Source organism: Lissotriton vulgaris, chromosome 8, assembly GCF_964263255.1.
Source record: "Lissotriton vulgaris chromosome 8, aLisVul1.2, whole genome shotgun sequence".
In the NCBI taxonomy this organism is placed as follows: domain Eukaryota; kingdom Metazoa; phylum Chordata; class Amphibia; order Caudata; family Salamandridae; genus Lissotriton; species Lissotriton vulgaris.
Window position 1 is genome coordinate 1492836321 of NC_141696.1, and position 14617 is coordinate 1492850937.

Below are 14617 nucleotides of genomic sequence, written 5' to 3' on the forward strand. Positions count from 1 at the left end.
TTGAGGTTTAATTTTTGAAACAGGAGCATCGTGCCAAAATGAATCCTGCCTGCATATTTATCCACGAAGATGCCACCATGTTGTGCCTTACCTCTACTCAACTGGAGTACTTTCTACTGGGTAGTCAGTAAGTGCTACCTCGTTGGGTAAATGTATGGTGCTTTTCCTACACTACAGCTGCGTAAAGGCCCAGAAGAGAAGTCTTCAGTGATCACCTGTGTCTGTGACTTTGCCACTGCGCTGATAGGCGCCGAGGTACCTCGAGTGAGCTGTCCATCACAGTGGGGGAAAGGGCGGGATAGGTTGCATAGCCTAGTCTGTGTGGGGAGGGGTTAAACTGGCGAGGCTTCTGTGCGAGTTCACATGCCTCTTGTTTATGAAGGGTCAGAGACCGATCAGCTCAGTAAATGATAAGAAAGAAGTCGGTGGTACCTCTTTGGGTGAATGTATTGTGCTTTTCCAGCACTGCAGCTGCGTAAAGGCCCAGAAGAGAAGTCTTCAGTGATCACCTGTGTCTGTGACTTTGCCACTGCGCTGATAGGCGCCGAGGTACCTCGAGTGAGCTGTCCATCACAGTGGGGGAAAGGGCGGGATAGGTTGCATAGCCTAGACAGTGACTTTGCCACTGCGCTGATAGGCGCCGAGGTACCTCGAGTGAGCTGTCCATCACAGTGGGGGAAAGGGCGGGATAGGTTGCATAGCCTAGTCTGTGTGGGGAGGGGTTAAACTGGCGAGGCTTCTGTGCGAGTTCACATGCCTCTTGTTTATGAAGGGTCAGAGACCGATCAGCTCAGTAAATGATAAGAAAGCAGTCGGTGGTACCTCTTTGGGTAAATGTATTGCGCTTTTCCCGCACTGCAGCTGCGTGAAGGCCCAGAAGAGTTGTATTCAGTGATCACCTGTGTCTGTGACTTTGCCACTGCGCCGATATGCGCCGAGGTACCTCGAGGGAGCTGTCCATCAAAGTGGGGTAAAGGGCTGGATAGGTTGCATAGCCTAGTGTGTGTGGGGAGGGGCCAAACTGGCGAGGCTTCTGTGCGTGTTCACTTGCCTCTTGTTTATGAAGGGTCAGAGACTGATCAGCTCAGTAAATGATAAGAAAGCAGTCGGTGGTACCTCTTTGGGTAAATGTATTGTGCTTTTCCAGCACTGCAGCTGCGTGAAGGCCCAGAAGAGTTGTCTCGAGTGACCACGTGTGTCTGTAACTTTGCCACCGCGCCGTTTGGCGCCAAGGTCCCTCGAGTGAGCTGTCCATCACAGTGGGGGAAAGGGCGGGAAGAGGTTGCATAGCCTAGTGTGTGGGGCGGGGCCAAATTGGCGGGGCTTCTGTACGAGTTCACATGCCTCTTGTTTATAAAGGGTCAGAGACCATCAGAGCATCAGATGAGGAGAAATCAGCCTCCTGGTCACTGGAAGTACAGGAGGATTGCGCTCGAGAAACTCGTGGATGCCTAGACCTCCATCACGGATTACAGCTAATTGTAGACTGTAGCCTCGACCTTGCTCACTAGGTTCTTGGGCTGATTATAATGCGTTACTGAAGTTTAGCTTCATCAGGGGCACGTGCTGTTTCTTTTGTATCTGTAAGTGCTTCCTGTTGAGGTTTAATTTTTGAAACAGGAGCATCGTGCCAAAATGAATCCTGCCTGCATATTTATCCACGAAGATGCCACCATGTTGTGCCATACCTCTACTCAACTGGAGTACTTTCTACTGGGTAGTCAGTAAGTGCTACCTCGTTGGGTAAATGTATGGTGCTTTTCCTACACTACAGCTGCGTAAAGGCCCAGAAGAGAAGTCTTCAGTGATCACCTGTGTCTGTGACTTTGCCACTGCGCTGATAGGCGCCGAGGTACCTCGAGTGAGCTGTCCATCACAGTGGGGGAAAGGGCGGGATAGGTTGCATAGCCTAGTCTGTGTGGGGAGGGGTTAAACTGGCGAGGCTTCTGTGCGAGTTCACATGCCTCTTGTTTATGAAGGGTCAGAGACCGATCAGCTCAGTAAATGATAAGAAAGCAGTCGGTGGTACCTCTTTGGGTGAATATATTGTGCTTTTCCAGCACTGCAGCTGCGTGAAGGCCCAGAAGAGTTGTATTCAGGGATCACCTGTGTCTGTAACGTTGCCGCTGCGCCGATAGGCGCCGCCGAGGTACCTCGAGTGAGCAGTCCATCACAGTGGTGGAAAGGGCGGATAGGTTGCATAGCCTAGTGTGTGTGGGGAGGGGCTAAACTGGCGAGGCTTCTGTGCGTGTTCACTTGCCTCTTGTTTATGAAGGGTCAGAGACCGATTAGCGCAGCAAATGAGGAGAAAGCAGTCGGTGGTACCTCTTTGGGTGAATGTATTGTGCTTTTCCAGCACTGCAGCTGCGTAAAGGCCCAGAAGAGTTGTCTCGAGTGACCACGTGTGTCTGTAACTTTGCCACCGCGCCGTTTGGCGCCAAGGTCCCTCGAGTGAGCTGTCCATCACAGTAGGGGAAAGGGCGGGAAGAGGTTGCATAGCCTAGTGTGTGGGGCGGGGCCAAACGGGCGGGGCTTCTGTACGAGTTCACATGCCTCTTGTTTATAAAGGGTCAGAGACCATCAGAGCATCAGATGAGGAGAAATCAGCCTCCTGGTCACTGGAAGTACAGGAGGATTGCGCTCGAGAAACTCGTGGATGCCTAGACCTCCATCACGGATTACAGCTAATTGTAGACTGTAGCCTCGACCTTGCTCACTAGGTTCTTGGGCTGATTATAATGCGTTACTGAAGTTTAGCTTCATCCGGGGCACGTGCTGTTTCTTTTGTATCTGTAAGTGCTTCCTGTTGAGGTTTAATTTTTGAAACAGGAGCATCGTGCCAAAATGAATCCTGCCTGCATATTTATCCACGAAGATGCCACCATGTTGTGCCATACCTCTACTCAACTGGAGTACTTTCTACTGGGTAGTCAGTAAGTGCTACCTCGTTGGGTAAATGTATGGTGCTTTTCCTACACTACAGCTGCATAAAGGCCCAGAAGAGAAGTCTTCAGTGATCACCTGTGTCTGTGACTTTGCCACTGCGCTGATAGGCGCCGAGGTACCTCGAGTGAGCTGTCCATCACAGTGGGGGAAAGGGTGGGATAGGTTGCATAGCCTAGTCAGTCACTTTGCCACTGCGCTGATAGGCGCCGAGGTACCTCGAGTGAGCTGTCCATCACAGTGGGGGAAAGGGCGGGATAGGTTGCATAGCCTAGTCTGTGTGGGGAGGGGTTAAACTGGCGAGGCTTCTGTGCAAGTTCACATGCCTCTTGTTTATGAAGGGTCAGAGACCGATCAGCTCAGTAAATGATAAGAAAGCAGTCGGTGGTACCTCTTTGGGTGAATGTATTGTGCTTTTCCAGCACTGCAGCTGCGTGAAGGCCCAGAAGAGTTGTATTCAGGGATCACCTGTGTCTGTAACGTTGCCACTGCGCCGATAGGCGCCGAGGTACCTCGAGTGAGCTGTCCATCACAGTGGGGTAAAGGGCTGGATAGGTTGCATAGCCTAGTGTGTGTGGGGAGGGGCCAAACTGGCGAGGCTTCTGTGCGTGTTCACTTGCCTCTTGTTTATGAAGGGTCAGAGACTGATCAGCTCAGTAAATGATAAGAAAGCAGTCGGTGGTACCTCTTTGGGTAAATGTATTGTGCTTTTCCAGCACTGCAGCTCCGTGAAGGCCCAGAAGAGTTGTCTCGAGTGACCACGTGTGTCTGTAACTTTGCCACCGCGCCGTTTGGCGCCAAGGTCCCTCGAGTGAGCTGTCCATCACAGTGGGGGAAAGGGCGGGAAGAGGTTGCATAGCCTAGTGTGTGGGGCGGGGCCAAACGGGCGGGGCTTCTGTACGAGTTCACATGCCTCTTGTTTATAAAGGGTCAGAGACCATCAGAGCATCAGATGAGGAGAAATCAGCCTCCTGGTCACTGGAAGTACAGGAGGATTGCGCTCGAGAAACTCGTGGATGCCTAGACCTCCATCACGGATTAAAGCTAATTTTAGACAGTAGCCTCGACCTTGCTCACTAGGTTCTTGGGCTGATTATAATGCGTTACTGAAGTTTAGCTTCAACCGGGGCACGTGCTGTTTCTTTTGTATATGTAAGTGCTTCCTGTTGAGGTTTAATTTTTGAAACAGGAGCATCGTGCCAAAATGAATCCTGCCTGCATATTTATCCACGAAGATGCCACCATGTTGTGCCATACCTCTACTCAACTGGAGTACTTTCTACTGGGTAGTCAGTAAGTGCTACCTCGTTGGGTAAATGTATGGTGCTTTTCCTACACTACAGCTGCGTAAAGGCCCAGAAGAGAAGTCTTCAGTGATCACCTGTGTCTGTGACTTTGCCACTGCGCTGATAGGCGCCGAGGTACCTCGAGTGAGCTGTCCATCACAGTGGGGGAAAGGGCGGGATAGGTTGCACAGCCTAGTCAGTGACTTTGCCACTGCGCTGATAGGCGCCGAGGTACCTCGAGTGAGCTGTCCATCACAGTGGGGGAAAGGGCGGGATAGGTTGCATAGCCTAGTCTGTGTGGGGAGGGGTTAAACTGGCGAGGCTTCTGTGGGAGTTCACATGCCTCTTGTTTATGAAGGGTCAGAGACCGATCAGCTCAGTAAATGATAAGAAAGCAGTCGGTGGTACCTCTTTGGGTAAATGTATTGTGCTTTTCCAGCACTGCAGCTGCGTGAAGGCCCAGAAGAGAAGTCTTCAGTGATCACCTGTGTCTGTGACTTTCCCACTGCGCTGATAGGCGCCGAGGTACCTCGAGTGAGCAGTCCATCACAGTGGTGGAAAGGGCGGATAGGTTGCATAGCCTAGTGTGTGTGGGGAGGGGCCAAACTGGCGAGGCTTCTGTGCGTGTTCACTTGCCTCTTGTTTATGAAGGGTCAGAGACCGATTAGCGCAGCAAATGAGGAGAAAGCAGTCGGTGGTACCTCTTTGGGTGAATGTATTATGCTTTTCCAGCACTGCAGCTGCGTAAAGGCCCAGAAGAGTTGTCTCGAGTGACCACGTGTGTCTGTAACTTTGCCACCGCGCCGTTTGGCGCCAAGGTCCCTCGAGTGAGCTGTCCATCACAGTGGGGGAAAGGGCGGGAAGAGGTTGCATAGCCTAGTGTGTGGGGCGGGGCCAAACGGGCGGGGCTTCTGTACGAGTTCACATGCCTCTTGTTTATAAAGGGTCAGAGACCATCAGAGCATCAGATGAGGAGAAATGAGCCTCCTGGTCACTGGAAGTACAGGAGGATTGCGCTCGAGAAACTCGTGCATGCATAGACCTCCATCACGGATTACAGCTAATTTTAGACTGTAGCCTCGACCTTGCTCACTAGGTTCTTGGGCTGATTATAATGCGTTACTGAAGTTTAGCTTCAACCGGGGCACGTGCTGTTTCTTTTGTATATGTAAGTGCTTCCTGTTGAGGTTTAATTTTTGAAACAGGAGCATCGTGCCAAAATGAATCCTGCCTGCATATTTATCCACGAAGATGCCACCATGTTGTGCCATACCTCTACTCAACTGGAGTACTTTCTACTGGGTAGTCAGTAAGTGCTACCTCGTTGGGTAAATGTATGGTGCTTTTCCTACACTACAGCTGCGTAAAGGCCCAGAAGAGAAGTCTTCAGTGATCACCTGTGTCTGTGACTTTGCCACTGCGCTGATAGGCGCCGAGGTACCTCGAGTGAGCTGTCCATCACAGTGGGGGAAAGGGCGGGAATAGGTTGCATAGCCTAGTCTGTGTGGGGAGGGGTTAAACTGGCGAGGCTTCTGTGCGAGTTCACATGCCTCTTGTTTATGAAGGGTCAGAGACCGATCAGCTCAGTAAATGATAAGAAAGCAGTCGGTGGTACCTCTTTGGGTGAATGTATTGTGCTTTTCCAGCACTGCAGCTGCGTAAAGGCCCAGAAGAGAAGTCTTCAGTGATCACCTGTGTCTGTGACTTTGCCACTGCGCTGATAGGCGCCGAGGTACCTCGAGTGAGCTGTCCATCACAGTGGGGGAAAGGGCGGGATAGGTTGCATAGCCTAGACAGTGACTGCCACTGCGCTGATAGGCGCCGAGGTACCTCGAGTGAGCTGTCCATCACAGTGGGGTAAAGGGCTGGATAGGTTGCATAGCCTAGTGTGTGTGGGGAGGGGCCAAACTGGCGAGGCTTCTGTGCGTGTTCACTTGCCTCTTGTTTATGAAGGGTCAGAGACTGATCAGCTCAGTAAATGATAAGAAAGCAGTCGGTGGTACCTCTTTGGGTAAATGTATTGTGCTTTTCCAGCACTGCAGCTGCGTGAAGGCCCAGAAGAGTTGTCTCGAGTGACCACGTGTGTCTGTAACTTTGCCACCGCGCCGTTTGGCGCCAAGGTCCCTCGAGTGAGCTGTCCATCACAGTGGGGGAAAGGGCGGGAAGAGGTTGCATAGCCTAGTGTGTGGGGCGGGGCCAAACGGGCGGGGCTTTTGTACGAGTTCACATGCCTCTTGTTTATAAAGGGTCAGAGACCATCAGAGCATCAGATGAGGAGAAATCAGCCTCCTGGTCACTGGAAGTACAGGAGGATTGCGCTCGAGAAACTCGTGGATGCCTAGACCTCCATCACGGATTACAGCTAATTTTAGACTGTAGCCTCGACCTTGCTCACTAGGTTCTTGGGCTGATTATAATGCGTTACTGAAGTTTAGCTTCAACCGGGGCACGTGCTGTTTCTTTTGTATATGTAAGTGCTTCCTGTTGAGGTTTAATTTTTGAAACAGGAGCATCGTGCCAAAATGAATCCTGCCTGCATATTTATCCACGAAGATGCCACCATGTTGTGCCATACCTCTACTCAACTGGAGTACTTTCTACTGGGTAGTCAGTAAGTGCTACCTCGTTGGGTAAATGTATGGTGCTTTTCCTACACTACAGCTGCGTAAAGGCCCAGAAGAGAAGTCTTCAGTGATCACCTGTGTCTGTGACTTTGCCACTGCGCTGATAGTGAGTGAGCTGTCCATCACAGTGGGGGAAAGGGCGGGATAGGTTGCATAGCATAGTGTGTGTGGGGAGGGGCCAAACTGGCGAGGCTTCTGTGCGTGTTCACTTGCCTCTTGTTTATGAAGGGTCAGAGACCGATTAGCGCAGCAAATGAGGAGAAAGCAGTCGGTGGTACCTCTTTGGGTGAATGTATTGTGCTTTTCCAGCACTGCAGCTGCGTAAAGGCCCAGAAGAGTTGTCTCGAGTGACCACGTGTGTCTGTAACTTTGCCACCGCGCCGTTTGGCGCCAAGGTCCCTCGAGTGAGCTGTCCATCACAGTGGGGGAAAGGGCGGGAAGAGGTTGCATAGCCTAGTGTGTGGGGCGGGGCCAAACGGGCCGGGCTTCTGTACGAGTTCACATGCCTCTTGTTTATAAAGGGTCAGAGACCATAAGAGCATCAGATGAGGAGAAATCAGCCTCCTGGTCACTGGAAGTACAGGAGGATTGCGCTCGAGAAACTCGTGGATGCCTAGACCTCCATCACGGATTACAGCTAATTGTAGACTGTAGCCTCGACCTTGCTCACTAGGTTCTTGGGCTGATTATAATGCGTTACTGAAGTTTAGCTTCATCCGGGGCACGTGCTGTTTCTTTTGTATCTGTAAGTGCTTCCTGTTGAGGTTTAATTTTTGAAACAGGAGCATCGTGCCAAATAGAATCCTGCCTGCATATTTATCCACGAAGATGCCACCATGTTGTGCCATACCTCTACTCAACTGGAGTACTTTCTACTGGGTAGTCAGTAAGTGCTACCTCGTTGGGTAAATGTATGGTGCTTTTCCTACACTACAGCTGCGTAAAGGCCCAGAAGAGAAGTCTTCAGTGATCACCTGTGTCTGTGACTTTGCCACTGCGCTGATAGGCGCCGAGGTACCTCGAGTGAGCTGTCCATCACAGTGGGGGAAAGGGCGGGATAGGTTGCATAGCCTAGTCTGTGTGGGGAGGGGTTAAACTGGCGAGGCTTCTGTGCGAGTTCACATGCCTCTTGTTTATGAAGGGTCAGAGACCGATCAGCTCAGTAAATGATAAGAAAGCAGTCGGTGGTACCTCTTTGGGTGAATATATTGTGCTTTTCCAGCACTGCAGCTGCGTGAAGGCCCAGAAGAGTTGTATTCAGGGATCACCTGTGTCTGTAACGTTGCCACTGCGCCGATAGGCGCCGAGGTACCTCGAGTGAGCAGTCCATCACAGTGGTGGAAAGGGCGGATAGGTTGCATAGCCTAGTGTGTGTGGGGAGGGGCTAAACTGGCGAGGCTTCTGTGCGTGTTCACTTGCCTCTTGTTTATGAAGGGTCAGAGACCGATTAGCGCAGCAAATGAGGAGAAAGCAGTCGGTGGTACCTCTTTGGGTGAATGTATTGTGCTTTTCCAGCACTGCAGCTGCGTAAAGGCCCAGAAGAGTTGTCTCGAGTGACCACGTGTGTCTGTAACTTTGCCACCGCGCCGTTTGGCGCCAAGGTCCCTCGAGTGAGCTGTCCATCACAGTGGGGGAAAGGGCGGGAAGAGGTTGCATAGCCTAGTGTGTGGGGCGGGGCCAAACGGGCGGGGCTTCTGTACGAGTTCACATGCCTCTTGTTTATAAAGGGTCAGAGACCATCAGAGCATCAGATGAGGAGAAATCAGCCTCCTGGTCACTGGAAGTACAGGAGGATTGCGCTCGAGAAACTCGTGGATGCCTAGACCTCCATCACGGATTACAGCTTATTGTAGACTGTAGCCTCGACCTTGCTCACTAGGTTCTTGGGCTGATTATAATGCGTTACTGAAGTTTAGCTTCATCCGGGGCACGTGCTGTTTCTTTTGTATCTGTAAGTGCTTCCTGTTGAGGTTTAATTTTTGAAACAGGAGCATCGTGCCAAAATGAATCCTGCCTGCATATTTATCCACGAAGATGCCACCATGTTGTGCCATACCTCTACTCAACTGGAGTACTTTCTACTGGGTAGTCAGTAAGTGCTACCTCGTTGGGTAAATGTATGGTGCTTTTCCTACACTACAGCTGCGTAAAGGCCCAGAAGAGAAGTCTTCAGTGATCACCTGTGTCTGTGACTTTGCCACTGCGCTGATAGGCGCCGAGGTACCTCGAGTGAGCTGTCCATCACAGTGGGGGAAAGGGCGGGAATAGGTTGCATAGCCTAGTCTGTGTGGGGAGGGGTTAAACTGGCGAGGCTTCTGTGCGAGTTCACATGCCTCTTGTTTATGAAGGGTCAGAGACCGATCAGCTCAGTAAATGATAAGAAAGCAGTCGGTGGTACCTCTTTGGGTGAATGTATTGTGCTTTTCCAGCACTGCAGCTGCATAAAGGCCCAGAAGAGAAGTCTTCAGTGATCACCTGTGTCTGTGACTTTGCCACTGCGCTGATAGGCGCCGAGGTACCTCGAGTGAGCTGTCCATCACAGTGGGGGAAAGGGCGGGATAGGTTGCATAGCCTAGACAGTGACTGCCACTGCGCTGATAGGCGCCGAGGTACCTCGAGTGAGCTGTCCATCACAGTGGGGTAAAGGGCTGGATAGGTTGCATAGCCTAGTGTGTGTGGGGAGGGGCCAAACTGGCGAGGCTTCTGTGCGTGTTCACTTGCCTCTTGTTTATGAAGGGTCAGAGACTGATCAGCTCAGTAAATGATAAGAAAGCAGTCGGTGGTACCTCTTTGGGTAAATGTATTGTGCTTTTCCAGCACTGCAGCTGCGTGAAGGCCCAGAAGAGTTGTCTCGAGTGACCACGTGTGTCTGTAACTTTGCCACCGCGCCGTTTGGCGCCAAGGTCCCTCGAGTGAGGTGTCCATCACAGTGGGGGAAAGGGCGGGAAGAGGTTGCATAGCCTAGTGTGTGGGGCGGGGCCAAACGGGCGGGGCTTCTGTACGAGTTCACATGCCTCTTGTTTATAAAGGGTCAGAGACCATCAGAGCATCAGATGAGGAGAAATCAGCCTCCTGGTCACTGGAAGTACAGGAGGATTGCGCTCGAGAAACTCGTGGATGCCTAGACCTCCATCACGGATTACAGCTAATTTTAGACTGTAGCCTCGACCTTGCTCACTAGGTTCTTGGGCTGATTATAATGCGTTACTGAAGTTTAGCTTCAACCGGGGCACGTGCTGTTTCTTTTGTATATGTAAGTGCTTCCTGTTGAGGTTTAATTTTTGAAACAGGAGCATCGTGCCAAAATGAATCCTGCCTGCATATTTATCCACGAAGATGCCACCATGTTGTGCCATACCTCTACTCAACTGGAGTAGTTTCTACTGGGTAGTCAGTAAGTGCTACCTCGTTGGGTAAATGTATGGTGCTTTTCCTACACTACAGCTGCGTAAAGGCCCAGAAGAGAAGTCTTCAGTGATCACCTGTGTCTGTGACTTTGCCACTGCGCTGATAGGCGCCGAGGTACCTCGAGTGAGCTGTCCATCACAGTGGGGGAAAGGGCGGGATAGGTTGCATAGCCTAGTCTGTGTGGGGAGGGGTTAAACTGGCGAGGCTTCTGTGCGTGTTCACTTGCCTCTTGTTTATGAAGGGTCAGAGACCGATTAGCGCAGCAAATGAGGAGAAAGCAGTCGGTGGTACCTCTTTGGGTGAATGTATTATGCTTTTCCAGCACTGCAGCTGCGTAAAGGCCCAGAAGAGTTGTCTCGAGTGACCACGTGTGTCTGTAACTTTGCCACCGCGCCGTTTGGCGCCAAGGTCCCTCGAGTGAGCTGTCCATCACAGTGGGGGAAAGGGCGGGAAGAGGTTGCATAGCCTAGTGTGTGGGGCGGGGCCAAACGGGCGGGGCTTCTGTACGAGTTCACATGCCTCTTGTTTATAAAGGGTCAGAGACCATCAGAGCATCAGATGAGGAGAAATCAGCCTCCTGGTCACTGGAAGTACAGGAGGATTGCGCTCGAGAAACTCGTGGATGCCTAGACCTCCATCACGGATTACAGCTAATTGTAGACTGTAGCCTCGACCTTGCTCACTAGGTTCTTGGGCTGATTATAATGCGTTACTGAAGTTTAGCTTCATCCGGGGCACGTGCTGTTTCTTTTGTATCTGTAAGTGCTTCCTGTTGAGGTTTAATTTTTGAAACAGGAGCATCGTGCCAAAATGAATCCTGCCTGCATATTTATCCACGAAGATGCCACCATGTTGTGCCATACCTCTACTCAACTGGAGTACTTTCTACTGGGTAGTCAGTAAGTGCTACCTCGTTGGGTAAATGTATGGTGCTTTTCCTACACTACAGCTGCGTAAAGGCCCAGAAGAGAAGTCTTCAGTGATCACCTGTGTCTGTGACTTTGCCACTGCGCTGATAGGCGCCGAGGTACCTCGAGTGAGCTGTCCATCACAGTGGGGGAAAGGGCGGGAATAGGTTGCATAGCCTAGTCTGTGTGGGGAGGGGTTAAACTGGCGAGGCTTCTGTGCGAGTTCACATGCCTGTTGTTTATGAAGGGTCAGAGACCGATCAGCTCAGTAAATGATAAGAAAGCAGTCGGTGGTACCTCTTTGGGTGAATGTATTGTGCTTTTCCAGCACTGCAGCTGCGTAAAGGCCCAGAAGAGAAGTCTTCAGTGATCACCTGTGTCTGTGACTTTGCCACTGCGCTGATAGGCGCCAAGGTACCTCGAGTGAGCTGTCCATCACAGTGGGGGAAAGGGCGGGATAGGTTGCATAGCCTAGTCTGTGTGGGGAGGGGTTAAACTGGCGAGGCTTCTGTGCGAGTTCACATGCCTCTTGTTTATGAAGGGTCAGAGACCGATCAGCTCAGTAAATGATAAGAAAGCAGTCGGTGGTACCTCTTTGGGTAAATGTATTGCGCTTTTCCAGCACTGCAGCTGCGTGAAGGCCCAGAAGAGTTGTATTCAGTGATCACCTGTGTCTGTGACTTTGCCACTGCGCCGATATGCGCCGAGGTACCTCGAGGGAGCTGTCCATCAAAGTGGGGTAAAGGGCTGGATAGGTTGCATAGCCTAGTGTGTGTGGGGAGGGGCCAAACTGGCGAGGCTTCTGTGCGTGTTCACTTGCCTCTTGTTTATGAAGGGTCAGAGACTGATCAGCTCAGTAAATGATAAGAAAGCAGTCGGTGGTACCTCTTTGGGTAAATGTATTGTGCTTTTCCAGCACTGCAGCTGTATGAAGGCCCAGAAGAGTTGTCTCGAGTGACCACGTGTGTCTGTAACTTTGCCACCGCGCCGTTTGGCGCCAAGGTCCCTCGAGTGAGCTGTCCATCACAGTGGGGGAAAGGGCGGGAAGAGGTTGCATAGCCTAGTGTGTGGGGCGGGGCCAAACGGGCGGGGCTTTTGTACGAGTTCACATGCCTCTTGTTTATAAAGGGTCAGAGACCATCAGAGCATCAGATGAGGAGAAATCAGCCTCCTGGTCACTGGAAGTACAGGAGGATTGCGCTCGAGAAACTCGTGGATGCCTAGACCTCCATCACGGATTACAGCTAATTTTAGACTGTAGCCTCGACCTTGCTCACTAGGTTCTTGGGCTGATTATAATGCGTTACTGAAGTTTAGCTTCAACCGGGGCACGTGCTGTTTCTTTTGTATATGTAAGTGCTTCCTGTTGAGGTTTAATTTTTGAAACAGGAGCATCGTGCCAAAATGAATCCTGCCTGCATATTTATCCACGAAGATGCCTCCATGTTGTGCCATACCTCTACTCAACTGGAGTACTTTCTACTGGGTAGTCAGTAAGTGCTACCTCGTTGGGTAAATGTATGGTGCTTTTCCTACACTACAGCTGCGTAAAGGCCCAGAAGAGAAGTCTTCAGTGATCACCTGTGTCTGTGACTTTGCCACTGCGCTGATAGTGAGTGAGCTGTCCATCACAGTGGGGGAAAGGGCGGGATAGGTTGCATAGCCTAGTGTGTGTGGGGAGGGGCCAAACTGGCGAGGCTTCTGTGCGTGTTCACTTGCCTCTTGTTTATGAAGGGTCAGAGACCGATTAGCGCAGCAAATGAGGAGAAAGCAGTCGGTGGTACCTCTTTGGGTGAATGTATTGTGCTTTTCCAGCACTGCAGCTGCGTAAAGGCCCAGAAGAGTTGTCTCGAGTGACCACGTGTGTCTGTAACTTTGCCACCGCGCCGTTTGGCGCCAAGGTCCCTCGAGTGAGCTGTCCATCACAGTGGGGGAAAGGGCGGGAAGAGGTTGCATAGCCTAGTGTGTGGGGCGGGGCCAAACGGGCCGGGCTTCTGTACGAGTTCACATGCCTCTTGTTTATAAAGGGTCAGAGACCATCAGAGCATCAGATGAGGAGAAATCAGCCTCCTGGTCACTGGAAGTACAGGAGGATTGCGCTCGAGAAACTCGTGCATGCCTAGACCTCCATCACGGATTACAGCTAATTGTAGACTGTAGCCTCGACCTTGCTCACTAGGTTCTTGGGCTGATTATAATGCGTTACTGAAGTTTAGCTTCATCCGGGGCACGTGCTGTTTCTTTTGTATCTGTAAGTGCTTCCTGTTGAGGTTTAATTTTTGAAACAGGAGCATCGTGCCAAATAGAATCCTGCCTGCATATTTATCCACGAAGATGCCACCATGTTGTGCCATACCTCTACTCAACTGGAGTACTTTCTACTGGGTAGTCAGTAAGTGCTACCTCGTTGGGTAAATGTATGGTGCTTTTCCTACACTACAGCTGCGTAAAGGCCCAGAAGAGAAGTCTTCAGTGATCACCTGTGTCTGTGACTTTGCCACTGCGCTGATAGGCGCCGAGGTACCTCGAGTGAGCTGTCCATCACAGTGGGGGAAAGGGCGGGATAGGTTGCATAGCCTAGTCTGTGTGGGGAGGGGTTAAACTGGCGAGGCTTCTGTGCGAGTTCACATGCCTCTTGTTTATGAAGGGTCAGAGACCGATCAGCTCAGTAAATGATAAGAAAGCAGTCGGTGGTACCTCTTTGGGTGAATATATTGTGCTTTTCCAGCACTGCAGCTGCGTGAAGGCCCAGAAGAGTTGTATTCAGGGATCACCTGTGTCTGTAACGTTGCCACTGCGCCGATAGGCGCCGAGGTACCTCGAGTGAGCAGTCCATCACAGTGGTGGAAAGGGCGGATAGGTTGCATAGCCTAGTGTGTGTGGGGAGGGGCTAAACTGGCGAGGCTTCTGTGCGTGTTCACTTGCCTCTTGTTTATGAAGGGTCAGAGACCGATTAGCGCAGCAAATGAGGAGAAAGCAGTCGGTGGTACCTCTTTGGGTGAATGTATTGTGCTTTTCCAGCACTGCAGCTGCGTAAAGGCCCAGAAGAGTTGTCTCGAGTGACCACGTGTGTCTGTAACTTTGCCACCGCGCCGTTTGGCGCCAAGGTCCCTCGAGTGAGCTGTCCATCACAGTGGGGGAAAGGGCGGGAAGAGGTTGCATAGCCTAGTGTGTGGGGCGGGGCCAAACGGGCGGGGCTTCTGTACGAGTTCACATGCCTCTTGTTTATAAAGGGTCAGAGACCATCAGAGCATCAGATGAGGAGAAATCAGCCTCCTGGTCACTGGAAGTACAGGAGGATTGCGCTCGAGAAACTCGTGGATGCCTAGACCTCCATCACGGATTACAGCTAATTTTAGACTGTAGCCTCGACCTTGCTCACTAGGTTCTTGGGCTGATTATAATGCGTTACTGAAGTTTAGCTTCAACCGGGGCACGTGCTGTTTCT